The sequence below is a fragment of the Ambystoma mexicanum genome, chromosome 5p (genome assembly GCF_040938575.1).
Source record: "Ambystoma mexicanum isolate Mex_15411 chromosome 5p, UKY_AmexF1_1, whole genome shotgun sequence".
Taxonomy (NCBI): Eukaryota; Metazoa; Chordata; class Amphibia; order Caudata; family Ambystomatidae; genus Ambystoma; species Ambystoma mexicanum.
In genome coordinates this window covers 1,193,256,128-1,193,270,010 of record NC_090930.1, presented here as the reverse complement: position 1 = coordinate 1,193,270,010, position 13,883 = coordinate 1,193,256,128, and the positions used below count along the sequence as shown (strand labels likewise).

Sequence of the window (13,883 nt, the reverse complement as noted above, 5' to 3'; positions counted from 1 at the left end):
CAGCAACCTTGTAATGAGGCCCAATGGCTCTATTTGATGTCAAGTTTCCAGGAGTGAGAGGTTGCAGTATGTGTATTACTTGAAAGTAGAAGTAATGCTCCTATATCCAAGAAACACATGCATACAGTAGAAGACAGTACACTTGGTATGGGCATGAGAATGTTAACAACGGCACAGTGGGTTCTAAGGAAATGGTGTATTGCCCAGGTGATTGGATCATTTGATTTAATTGCTAGATTAGCATTTACAGTATAATAATAAAAACTTGAGGGGTGTTCCAGCTGCTTAAAAGATTCATTCGAAAAGGGAACACTGAAAGTGGGTCAGCTGCATAATGGGGATATAGTGACCTCCTTCCTATCCTTGCAGTCCACGTTTAAATTCTCTAATAGGGAATTCCACAAATATAACCAACTATTATCATTATTAAGGTTGACACTAAGGGCCTCACTATAGGTTGGGCAGTGCAGTAATAATGTGGCAGTAATAGCATTACCACTGCATTACCGCACACCCCAATCCCGAGATTGGGGGAAAGCTATGAGCTGGTGGTGAATGCGCCAACTTACTGCCCATTTCCGGTGCAATTAACAGCAGAGCAATTACTGACGCAGTAATTGTGCTGAAAATGCCACATTGAGTCCTATGGACTCACAAAAATGGGGACTTACACTGTCACTGCCACTTGTGATCTGGCGCTAATACCGCCGGACCAAGTGGTGGTAACGGTAATTACGTTGGGAAATATTCCAGCATGTTTACAGCTGGGATACCACTAACTTATAGAGTGGCCCTAAGACTGCACAAACAGGTGCAACCTGAAAGTGGTACTCCTTATCTGAACCTTACCCATAAAAAAGAGCCGTCCAAAGAGATGGATGTCTACAGGTAGAATTGAGTAGCCTTCTATGGTGGCAGCAAGTACACAAAATATTGTTCAAATCCCTCCAAGATGGCAGAATACTCCTGGAGCCTCTTGCAAGTCTGTACTAACTGTGCTGCTGGAACGCGAACGTTGTGCATCCAGAAGACACAAAAACTACAACTCCTCCAAATCACTGCGAGTCTCCACAAAAGTAACTTATTGCTCTAAAATACTGTAGTCGAGGGGCCAAATCAGAGCCTCATGCCCAACGCATTACTCTCTACATGAAGACAGAGAAACAATAGATGCGCCTCACTTTTAGGCCCATCAGCACAGTCATCAATGTATCACAGGTGTAAAAAAAGGTATTCCCGTCGACAACCGTCCAGACCATACCCAATTTATGATTTGGACGACATGGAATTAACTTTGATCGATAAGGTCAACTGACTGGAGAACCAAAATCAATGACGTCATCACTGACATCACGACATAGCCACGCTTATACATGAAGTACATATCCATCCATGCATGAAGCTACACACACCTGCACTAGTTTATCATACAGGCACGAAGAGCATGCTTATGACCCACTTAGGCAGAGGACAAACACACATACATGTTTTTATACTCATATATTTTGCCAAAGCTGAAATCGTAAGATGCAGCAGAAGTCATATATATATATATATATATATATATATATATATATATATATATATATATATATATATATATATATATATATATATATTCAATGAAAAATCTTTGTTTAAGTTGCGCTACTAAAGACCTATGTAATTCTGTAAAAAAATGTGTTAAAGGACGTTATGGTTTCAAGTAAAATCGAAAACCCCTGAAATTCGCCAGTTATGGTAAGCTAAGCAAAACCTAAGGGGGTATCTTACATTGTTATATCATCCAATAAAAACACTAAACATGTTTAAAACCAGCACATGAATAAATTGGATCCCCATTCATCTCAAGGTTATTGCTACCTCATCTTAAAGGGCTGGAAGCCTCCAGTTCACAATGCTTTACTGTTGCATACCTGAGCAATGGTCAATCATTTTTATGACTTCGATGCACACTATTGTTAGCAGGAACTTCAAGGGGTTAGGCAACACATTTAGGAGGCAAACTACATATTGGTTTTAGAACAGCTGAAGATAGCAACTGCATTCCTTTTGTCAGCATCTGTGTGCCTTAAACTCCCCAGACAATGGGTTGGTAGGCCTTATTCTATGATGCAGATGACCAGAACACGAACCACTGGTGCTTTTTGGTGAGGGAACGCAGGGGTGCACTCAAACACTCACAGACTCAAATTCCGGTAGATACCATGTGCAGTAAATGGTGAGGCCTAGGAAAGATCTCACCTGGGCAGCATTTCTGGGGTGTGGCACATCCATCAATGCTTTGATCTTGTCCGGATCTGGATCAATACTCTTTGGTGAAAATATATGACCAAAACATTTCAAAGTAGACTTGTTTAAAGGGCACTTTTCTCGATTTAAAGTGAGGTTTGCATCCTCTGATGCCTTTCACACCTGAAACAATGTAGCATTGTGTATTTCCTGTGATGTCCTGTACATTAGGATATCATCGCTGTAATTCAAGCATTGCAGGATGTGACAGATGACTTTCTGGATCTCTTCCTTGAATATTTCCGCTGCTGCGGATATGGGGGAAGTTAAGCCGTTTGTAAGGGAGCAAACCTAGATGTGCTGTAAATGTTGCTATGTATCTTGTGTCATTACTGATTTCGAGATGGTGATACCGTTTGTTCAGATCTAATATTGTAATACTTTGGCACTGTTGAGGAGGTGCATCATGTCTATGATGTGAGGGGCCTGGTGGTGCTCTCTCAGGATTGCTTGATTCGACACCCTCATGTTGATGCACAGACAGATTTGTTGCTGAGGCCCTTTCTTCGGTACTGGGAAGTGGGCCCTGTTGCTGGTTCAATTATATCTGCTTTTATCAGGGCTTGCGGTTCCTTTTCCACTTGATGTTGGATGTTGAACGGAATGTAATGTTGTGCCACCAGTTTGATTGTGGGGTCTATATGAAGTTTGACCTGCCATCCCTTCAGTTTACCAATGCCTTTAAAGAGCTTGGGGTATGTGGCTTCCATCTATGTAGCCATCATTATGTATTGGCCGTCCATCAATCGCTATGATATGTGGATGAGGCCCATCTGTGTAGCGGACTTGAAACTTAAGATACAGCTGCATGCTACTTCTTTTTCTATGACGCGAATCAATATATAATCTAATTTCTTTTTGTAACTATGACCTTCCCCATCAGCCCTTAGAACAAATCATAGAGAGGGAAAGGAAGCACTGCATCACGGGCCCAAGGCAATGGGTGAGAAACAGAATGTTTCATCACTACACACGGCACACCAATACAAAGCAGGAAGCACAATGCCCCACCACACAAACTACAACTAAACAACAGTCTCAAGGATGTTCACCCCATGGAAATCAAAGAATCAGTCACGTCTGAATACACACACTCACCAAGACGGATCCACTAGGACAACACTTCAACATGACCGCAACCCTGAACCACTCAAAGCCTTAACCGACCAGGGTCACACTAGATCACCTAAGAATAGATATCACCCACCCAGTCCCACACCTGAAGATTAGGTTCAGACGCACCCACCAATCCATACTATACTCAATAGGATACAGTTGGACCAGCGCAACACCACAAAATCGAGTCGGACACCAGGAACCAGCAACATCCGAACCCACAGCAACATCCGAAAACACAGGTATACAACTCTAACGGAATCGTAAGTACCTGAACCTGGATACAGACCCCACTAACCCAACCCTCAATCTTCAGCTTACTTAAACCCACACAAAACCATGCTGCATCTACAACACATAAACTTCACCCACAGGACTCGAGGCCTTCATCCGATCCGATACTAGCACCAAAGCCCAGCACTCTGTGTCAACCGAGCTGAAGCTGCCAACAGCACACCACATCTCCCACCCTCCTTCTCCCCTCCTCCCGACTAACCCTACCCCCACCCTTCCTGTTTACAGATCCGCCAGAGCGTCTTGGGACCAATTCCGTTGGTGACGGTGCGCTATACAAGTACCGATAACATAACATAACATAACATAACATAACATGTGCACTTTGTGGTGAACACCCCTTTGCATTTTAAAGGGAGTTTTGCTACATATGCGTAAATGTTAACATGTGCTTTTTTAAGTTTGGTGGTGCAATGTAAGTTCTGCAACTCTGCTTCTGACATCATGTTGACTGTTGCGCCTGAGTCCATGAGGAAGTCATATGTCTGTCCTTTGATTTGTGGTGGTAACAAAGGGCTGTGGGCTATGGCTGTTGGACATCCCATAGCAAGTATATGCCCTTTTCATCTTTCTCAGATTGAAGCTGATTCTGAATCACTCATAGACGGTGTTGTTGTTCATAGGTGATGTATTTGCCTTCTGCTTTTTTCTTGTGTTGCTTGAGATTTGACCTTCTTGTCCACATGTCTCTGGATTTGCGAGCCACTCAGTGTCTCCTAGATGTTCTCCTGTTGTCATCACGCGGTTTGTGTATATGTGAGTTTCTTCCGTAACCGGGTGTGTCTTGATCATGTGCGCCATGTGACATCGTAGCACGGCATATTGCTCTAAAATGATTTTTGCCCCCACATGCTCAACATTTTTGCCCCATCGCTGGCAAGCTTCGTCATGTGGGAATTCGTAGCTGCATCTATAGCATTGTTGCTTTCCTTGTGTATCTGGCTTTTGCAGAGGTGGTTGTGGTGTGATTTTGTGAAGTGGCTTACCTACATTTTGTAGGGTTGCTATCTTGAGTTTCTCCATCGTGGACACCTGTAGGTCGACAGCCATGGCTGTTCCAGCTAATGTGAGAATTTCGGGTAGGGTGTACTGTTTCTAGTAGCTTCTTCTTAAACGTTAGCGATTTACACACTGCAATAATTTGAGATTTAATGGCTTCTTCATTGGAATATAGAAGAAAATAAGTGTTTTACTCTTGTGCCTAAACATGTGACAGAGTTATCCATTGTCTCACCATGGGAATGCATGGTTGTGCGGAACACGTGGCGCTCATAATCCACATTTTTGTGGATGCCAAAGTGTTCCTTTAAATGTAACTTTAATTCAGGGTATGTGTTAATGGCATCTCAAATATTATATTTGTTACTACTGTACCTGCAGTCAGAGTGAGGGGGCCCTTAGGTTTTCTGTCTTCTTGAGGTCCCAATGCATCTAGGTAGACTTCAAACTCTCGTATCCATGTAGCCCTCCTGGGCCCTAGATTTGTGGTATCTTTTCTGTCTAAAGAAAGCGTTGTGCGTATAGGGAAAGTCTGCACCAACTGGTGTGGGTGCCTTTCCAAGGCCTGTGGTTGGCCTGATGGCGCCGGTTCTTGATCTGACATCTCCCTCCTGTTATGTTCCTTGCAGCTTGCATGTATTTTCATGTGTCGTGGGTAGGACGTGGTTTCTTTTGTTTTGTTGTCTGGAAGTGTGTTATATATCTCGTGCCATGAACGCACACCCCTGGGGGGCATCTTTTGAGTGTCTGCCTAGCACTGGTGGAACAGCGTCATATCACAGAGTCTCTGTGTCTTAATCTGGATGGGTTATCTTCCCTTGCTCCTTGGCTATGCTAAGCTCTGGCATGCGCCTTTGTTAGATGGGTTCTCCTTGTCTCCTCCATGTTGGAGTCAGATTGGTTGTGGCGTTGGTGGGCAGGGAATGGATCAACTGTCTTCGGCTGCTCGCGGCGGATGCGCCTTCGCTACATCACTTCCGGGTTGCTTGGATGATAGCTCCGTATTGGCAGATGTAGAAGCTGACACAAGCGTGCTGGCAACCCCAGCCTCGTCTCTAGTTTCACGTGCTGCGTCGACCACACAATAATATACGTCCACGCCTTTTGAGGTTATTCCAAAACTGCTTTTTTCCACTTTTCCCTTCACCTAACCCCACGTCACTTCCCTTCTCCTGTCTCCCTGGCCCTCCCACTTAACAAGGATGACTGGTGCCTATTTATACAAATGACAGGTGGGGTAGAAACATTTCGCACAAAGGCTTTAATGTCAAAGTTCTCTCTGTGCTGTTTATGGAGCAACTAAGTGTGATCCAGGATTTTAGAAATCTCTATGGTCTGTGTTAATGGGGAGTGACTTGTCTACTCTGATTACGGGTGCTTATTTTATTTAGCAAGTGGAGCTGTTCCTAGACAGTAAATACCATTTCAGGTTCATCATAATGAGACAAATAAAGAATGTTACTAATTAATTCACCATTTTGGAGATTATGATTCATGATGAAGTTGCCACCCTGCATAGAGGGAATGCACATCACCTTTGCATGGTCATAGGTCATGGCCTCAGAATGACTATGTATTCCTAAGTAAGCAAATTATGCAAGTTATCAATATAGATGCTCTCTTAAGACATGGCATTTTGTTCTACCTTCTGGCCCCGAGCAACCATGCACTCTTGACACCCTCCTTTGATAGGTTACTCAGTGCGAAGAAACTTCTTTGTGGTGGAACAAGATTGTGGGGGCTCCTCTACAGAGATCCTGATCCAGAAATAAATCCTGAGAGCTTCTCTCTCTGCACTTCCCCAGTCTCTACTGACTGGTTGCACTTGTTCCCCTGCCCCTCCATTGTCCTGCCTGCACTTGCACTACAGCTCTGCCTGTAGATTGTTCTGTCCTTCCTTGTCTCACCCCTTAATGTGCACTTGAAAAAAACTGCAGAATCGGCGTCAGGTCTATTGGCTGTATCTTTACTGTTAAATGTACCATATTCACTTAATCTGCCTGTGCAGACCGTGATTGCCTCTGAAATTCAGGGGCTCTGAGCGACTGTTGTTTTTTCCCCATGTTCCCACCCCAGTAGAGCGCTTTGAAACACTTGCCTGTGTATAGGCACTTTATAAATACATAAATAAACAATACAAGAATGAACATGGTTTAGATAAACCTGTTTTGTGGAATTTCTTCCACTCAGTGGGGTCTACAACCACGTTTTAGCTCACTGACCCCTCACAGAGGAGAAATATTCATTTGCATATCCGTCTGGTCTCACCCACAAGGGCAGTCCAGCACTTTTATGTTAGGCACTCTTATTTAATTTGTAAAACGTGGGGTTTACAAATTGGTAATATGGACTTGGACCCCTTCCTCACTGTGACTTAGAGAGGCTCAACTTCACCTTACTCATGAGGCCCAATAAGGACGAAACATGTGTCTGGGGTTGCTGATGGTACTCTTGCTCAAAGAAGAATTGCCAGGCATTTTGAAAGACAATGGGCCTCATTAGGAGTTTGCCAGTGTGGCAATAATGTGCCAGTAATTTCATTTGCTGGCACGCTACTGTTCCGGTAAACTTGAAGTTTGCCAGTAGGGTGGCCGGAACAACCTCCAGCCAAGAGCTCGACGTAATTCTGCCAACCCATCAGCAAAAATAGCCGGTATTACTGGTGCTGGTAATACCGCCAAATCCTATGGGACTCCATGGAATGGGGATTTACCTCTCTTACCAGCACTTGAAATCTGCTGGTAATTCCGGCAGACTAAGTGTCGGTAACATTGTCACTGGTTGCCGGTATCCTGGCGGTAATCACGCCAGGATACCGGCAACCTTGTAATGAGGACCTGTATCTCTTTTTGATGTCAAGTATCCAGGAGTGAGAGGTTGCAGCATGCCTGTTCTTCCAAAGCAGAAGTATTTCTCCTATACCCAAGACATGCATGTATGCAGTATTAGACAGTCCACCTGGTATGGGCATGAGAATGTTTACAATGGCACAGTGGGTGCTGAGGAAATGGTGTATTGTGCAGGGGATGGATCATTTGGTTTAATAGCTAGATTTCCTTTTACTGTATAATAATACAATCTTGCTGGGTGTTCCAACTGCTTAGAAGATTAGTTTGAAAAGGGAATACGGAAAGTGGGTCAGCTCTTTAATGGGGATAGGGTGACCTCCTTCCAATCCTTGCAGTCCATGTTTAACTTCTCTAATAGTAAATTCCTCTAATATAACCAACTATTACCATCATTAAGGCTGACAGTATCTGCCTCATCATGAGTTTGGAGGTAACCCTTAAATGCGGTGGTAGTGCTATTACTGCCATATTTAACGGTCCGCCAAGTCAGGTTTGGCAGGATTTACCCCCAACTCTGATCTGGGAGCAAATCTGCTGCGATTTTGCCTATTTTCTGCTCTATTACCGCCACACTAATACAACCGGCCGTAATAGCGCCGACAATTCCCATTGGGCCCAATGAGTAATATGAAATTCCCAAATGGGCCCAATGGGGAATGGGGACTTACCTTTCCAGCAAACCTGAGATCCAACGCTAATAGCGCTGGGGGTTTTGGCAGTAATGCTAATAGCCCCAGCGGTAATACCGGCGGGGATACTGCCCAACTCGTGACGAGGCCCTTAAGACTGAACAAGCAGGTGCAACCTGAAGGTTCTGCAGCTCATCAGAAGCTTACCCATATAAAAGAGAGCCGTCCAAAGAGATTGGTGTTAAGAGGTAGCATGGATTTCCTTTCTATGGTAGCTGAGTGTTTAGTTTTGAATCCAGGGAACACTTCCGAGTCCACAGAATATTGTTCAAAGCCCTCCCAGATGCCTGAACACTCCTGCAGCCTGTTGCAAGTCTGTACTAACTCTGCTGCTGGAACGTGAAGGGTATGCATCCAGTAGACAACAAAAAACTACAAATCCCACGAATCACTGCAAGTCTCTACACAAGTAACTTAGTGCTCTAAAATGCGATTGGCCTGGAACTTAATTTAACGAAAAAGGGTGTACAAAAAAAATCATGAAATTTCAATAGCGCACTACTCCTCCACCTGCTCGACGGTGTGTAGTGTTTGCATGCAGTCTCTTTATGTGTCCTCATGTTTCCAGTGGTAACCCATCAGATTATGCCTACTTCGAAAAAGCCACTATAGACAGGAAGGTATGGTGTGGGCAGGCCTATCATTACGTGAAATTTCACCTTGTATTTGTTTTGGCTTAGAGTCAGACTTGGAACATTACTGCAAGGAATCGTTTTATTTGTTGATTATTGCTAGTTTTTTTTCTAATCTAGTGTGGGTTAATCTAGTTCATCAACAAGAATTGTACAGGTCTATTCTTCAATATTTTCTTGGGTGTGTTTTGGGGATTGTCTCCAGGTTAGAGGAAAATTGATTCCTGGATCTGTATTTAAATCGTGCATCATGTTATATGGCATCGGGTGGGGGTGGGGCAGCGTAATGTTGAAGCATAACTTCACTGCAGGGACGTCATTTCACCAAAATGCCAGGGGTAGCAGAAGTGACATCACACGACCCTTGACCCCCTGATGACATCACAGAAAGTGATGTCATTTGACCCCACCCCGAAGTAATATTGCGGGTAGCGATGGAACACGACCTTTCACCCGTTGACAAAATAGGAAGTGGCATCACATAGCATTGTACACTACGAAAAATATGGTTACAATATCACTATAATGTGATGTACATTTTATACAAGAATGGATCACCATATGTATCATTAAGATCAGTGTGTATAGATCCATACTACCAAATTACTGTGAATGCAAGCAGACGTCCATGACCAAATGATAAGGATGTGTTATTATACAGCACTTACGCTTAAGCGCTTTATATAGAAAAAATATGCACCCAATATCAGCCAACCTGTGTTGGTACTCATTTATCAACCTCAGAAGGATGAAAAGCTGAGTTGAGGCGTTTATGAACAGACTAAATCAGTGACTCACCCCCTGAAGTGTGCCTGAAATAAACCTTTAATGAGTCTAGCAATTATTGTATAGAATTCCAGAAAGACACATTATTTGGTATTCCTATTCTTTTTAATTTAAGGTCAGTGCTGAAAGTGTTAGGCTTGTGGCACTCCTGTTCTTATTTTTTTTCTTTTTTTAAGGGGCCTAAACAAGAAAGCCAGCCACTCCAGAAGTAAAGAGCCTCATGGTGCTGGCCACCGCCCTGGAGCTTGCATTACAAGGTCGCAAGGAAGACCACAGAGGTCGCCCTTGCGACCTCTGGCGACCCCTAAATGACGTCCGTTCTTCAGTGGAGTGAAGATTGTACACATGAACTGATTCATGATATGTTATCTTGTGTGTGATTGCAGAATCAGAAAAGCTGGATCTTTTATAAACGTTCTGTAAATGCTGCATTGCAGGGTATTCTTCACATGTGTAAGCATGCCCCTCAAAGGGACCAGAGTTGACAGCTCATGCTGGTAATGCTGACTCTTCCCACTGGCCGGCTGAAACATATATTCACAGAATGACCTCTTGCTCCACTGTAAAATTGTGGGAATAGGCATGGAGTACTTTATATAGAATTATAGATGGGTACCTATCCACTATGGGTTTATATTCCACTGAGGGGTTCTGAGTGGCATATGGTAGACAACGAAGGCAAAGCCTGAGTTGTTCGTGATGTCACTTAGAACTCTGAGGTGGAATACGTAGTTCAGAGCGCCCTATCAATAACTTTACAGGAAACAGGAAACACAAACATGTTTGTCTAAGAAAACCACCTTCATCTTGGTCTGCTTTATATCAGTCTACACATCCTCTTTGACCTAATGCTGTTTGATTAACGTACTCGGGATCAAGCATCAGAGTGCGGCGGCGGGCAGCTGCCGGGTGGCGGAAGAGTCTTTACAAGGATGTTCATAGAGTAGAGAACCTTGCGCTCTATTGTAAATGGGTGAAGACACTCTTATTTTATGATCTGCTGGTTCATGTAGACCACTGGGTAATCTTCAGCGCTTGGATGGCCCTTGGGCATGCAGTACTTCATACATGTAATTGGACTGGACTGACGCACCCTGTGCTTTGCAGCAGTGGATGTCCTGCCTAGGCTCGTGCTTTTGATTAGCCCCATGCCCTCACCGCTGGATGGTGACGATTATAACTGGCAGTACTCTTGGGGTTTCTAAGTCTGGCCTTTGTGCAAACAGAATTGATGCAGCATCTAGCGGTCATGGGTTAGGGGTGTTTCCAAATCGGTTCCCCAACTTTTAAGGAGGGGGGGGACAAAGACTATGTGCAGGTGACCAGGGGAGTTGCTAGGTCTGGAAAAGACCCGGGGCTACGCTGATGTCTGAACTGTTGGGACTGGGGGCTAGCTAGTCTTTTGGCTGTAGCTCCTGAGATTCTATCCAGGGCTACAACCAAAAGATCATGGGCTATAGCCCCCTTGGCCCCCCCCCTAGCATCGCCCCTGCAGGTGACCTTAACCACCATTTGCAATATCATTAAATCCAGCCAAAACTGACAAAAGGCCCCAACACGAAGAGTGGACTGCCTCAATTAGGGCACCTCGACTTACATAAGAGTGAGGTCACAACTACTGTCTGCTGGATAGGGGACCACCTTGCTGGGGGGAATGACAGACACAGTCGGCGGGGATCCTCTCTAAAGGGTGGTCAGTCCCTAATTAACAAAAATGGACAGTAGGCCACCCCTGGCACCCACAAGGTGCCTGACATCAGGAAAATGTGGCCAGGTTAGGAAGGGATCCCTATGGATCCTGAAATATGAAATCTGCCCAACCTCTGCACAGTGGAGAATGACAGGTAATCCTTTCACCTTACAGCAAGGGGCGGGAACTAAGGTTCACATATGTGTGTGGGCAGCCATTCATTTACCTTCTCCTCCAGCGCCTCGGGTGGCTTCACTGCCCGGTGGCACCTCCAAATCTTCTCTTCACCTGATGAATCTGTAAACAATCACATGAGGTAATTAGGGATATTGGCCACATGGGGCGCACGTGTACATATATTAAAGTATCTTTCATTTCGTGCGAATCTACTTTGGCCTTTTCTTTTGCAATTCTGGTTAATGGGTGTTGTGGCGCTATATGGGGTGCAGATGAGCTACAGGGGACCTGGTAATAGGATACAGCACCCAGCCTTAACCTGCAAATGTAAAACAGTCAGCAATACCGCCCGTAAAAGAGCATGAGAGTAACGGGGGGTACACTGTACACAGCAACACAGTGTGTCATGAGTTCTTTGGGTTACTGGCGATGCAGAAGATAAATCAAAAACTGTAAATACAATGATGTTACGAGGATGTTTCCGGTAAATTATAATGGTATGTTTGTGAACAAGTCATGTGTGAAACAAAAACCCACACAACGGAGGGATATGTCTGTATTTCTCTTTTAATCTGAACTGATGATCACATTGCACATGCAAGTCCTTTCTCCATGTTTACATTTTTTCTTCACAAATGAGCAACAGTGGCTGTTTACCCCCAAGAGACCATCAGGTGTCTGTATTTAAACCACCATCAAATTCACCAATATACAATGAACCTTCAGGAGCAAAAGCTCCAATAAAACACATGGCGCTCATTACGCGTATGGTAGTGTGGGAAACAATTGGCGGTAACGGAACTACTGCCACTTTTCCCGCAATGCCATACTATAGGTGTGGCCCTGGAGTGGGGAATTATCTCCACTATCATGCTGAAGGTCAATGCTCCCACTGTCGGCCGAAAGATTGCCTAAATCGGCATAGTTACCACAGCGGTAATTATGCCCAAAAGCTCCATAGAGTCCAATGGACTCTGAAAAATGGGGTAATTACTCTCCCACCGTCACTTGTAATCCAACGGTAATTCTGCTAGAGCAAGTGGCGGCAACAGTAATTCCGTTGGGCGGTATTCTGGCAGATCTACCACTAGGATACTGCTCAACTCATAATGAGGCCCATTGACAAGCCTATGCAAAAACTGAGCTGCAACAGTAAAGCAGCAGTGTGTGTCAGCAGGTCAGCAGGGGAAATTAAGGATCTCAACAAAGTCTTTGTTAATAATAGCCCTCATGTTTTCCCTTTTTTGGACTACCAAAAGATTACTGCTCAGCGCTTTTGCGCATTTTGGCAAGCTACTTACCCTAAAGCCAGTAACACAAAAGCGCTATAGCTAAACACTAGCTAGCAGTGGTGGACTGGCCAACAGGGAACTCACTCCTGGAGATTCCCCAGGGGGCCTCTGCACCATGAGCCTATTTGTGCGGGTACCTTGGTTTTATGCTACACTTACACTCTCACCCATGCACCCTGCACACCTCCTTCCATCTCCCCTCATCCTCCACATCCTTTGAAGCAAATAATTTATTATAAAGCTTCCAGTATGGTATGCCTCACTCTTAACAAATGTTATATGCCTGTTTTTGTATTATGTTTAACAACTTTTTGAGCACTACATATGGACAAATGTGCTTAATAATTACGTTTTTGGACCATTTTTCCCAAAATTGTGTAATGGACAAAAACTTCTACTTACAGGGGTTGGGGATGCTTGCATAGAGTAATAATGGGTCCCTTTGAAAAACATTTCCAGGGCCACCTTTAGTTTCCAGTCCACCCCTGATAACTACAGCAAAAAAGCATTGGTAATGCAAACAGTTTCGACTTTTGTGTAGGTTTGGGAAAGGCACTTGCGAAGCACTGCCGTAATGGTGCTGACTGGCCATTAATCATAGTAGTTGCACAATGGTGTAAGTGCCTGGGCATATAATAGCAGTGCCTTGCAAATGCCTATGTAATGCCTATATGCAAACCAACAATGTTGGCTTTGCTAATGCTTGCGTTTTAAAGACGTTCAGTTAAGGACACGCACTATGTGTATAATTCAAGTGGCTGAAAGCAGATCTGCTTAAGACATTTGTATTACAACAGTAGTTTGTTTACAGCTTCAAGTAAGCCATTACCTCGCAGAGGAAAGCTTTGAAATAACACAGTGGGGCACTTTGAATGCAAAAGTTGATGTTATGGCTTGAAAAGCTAGCTCAAAGAGATCCTAATAGGATGTGTTTGGGCCGGAGAGAGAGGCAGGAAGTGTGTGGGAACGACCATAGGGTTTAGCATGGCCATGGGCAATCAATGGGTGGGTAAATAGCCAAACATACCTACAAGCTTTGTGTCCCTCCTCATATGCCATTTCTCGGT

General features: G+C 44.2%; 1 protein-coding gene across 2 annotated transcripts in view; it reads right to left on the bottom strand.

The window, feature by feature from the left end:
* CDH20 (cadherin 20) overlaps positions 1 to 13,883 on the bottom strand; it is a 1,428,111-nt gene that overhangs the window by 449,523 nt on the left and 964,705 nt on the right. For both annotated transcript variants that reach the window (XM_069613654.1, XM_069613653.1), the window contains exon 3: positions 11,574 to 11,644. The gene's annotated coding sequence lies outside the window, so the exon portion shown is untranslated. The remainder of the gene's footprint in view (positions 1 to 11,573; positions 11,645 to 13,883) is intronic.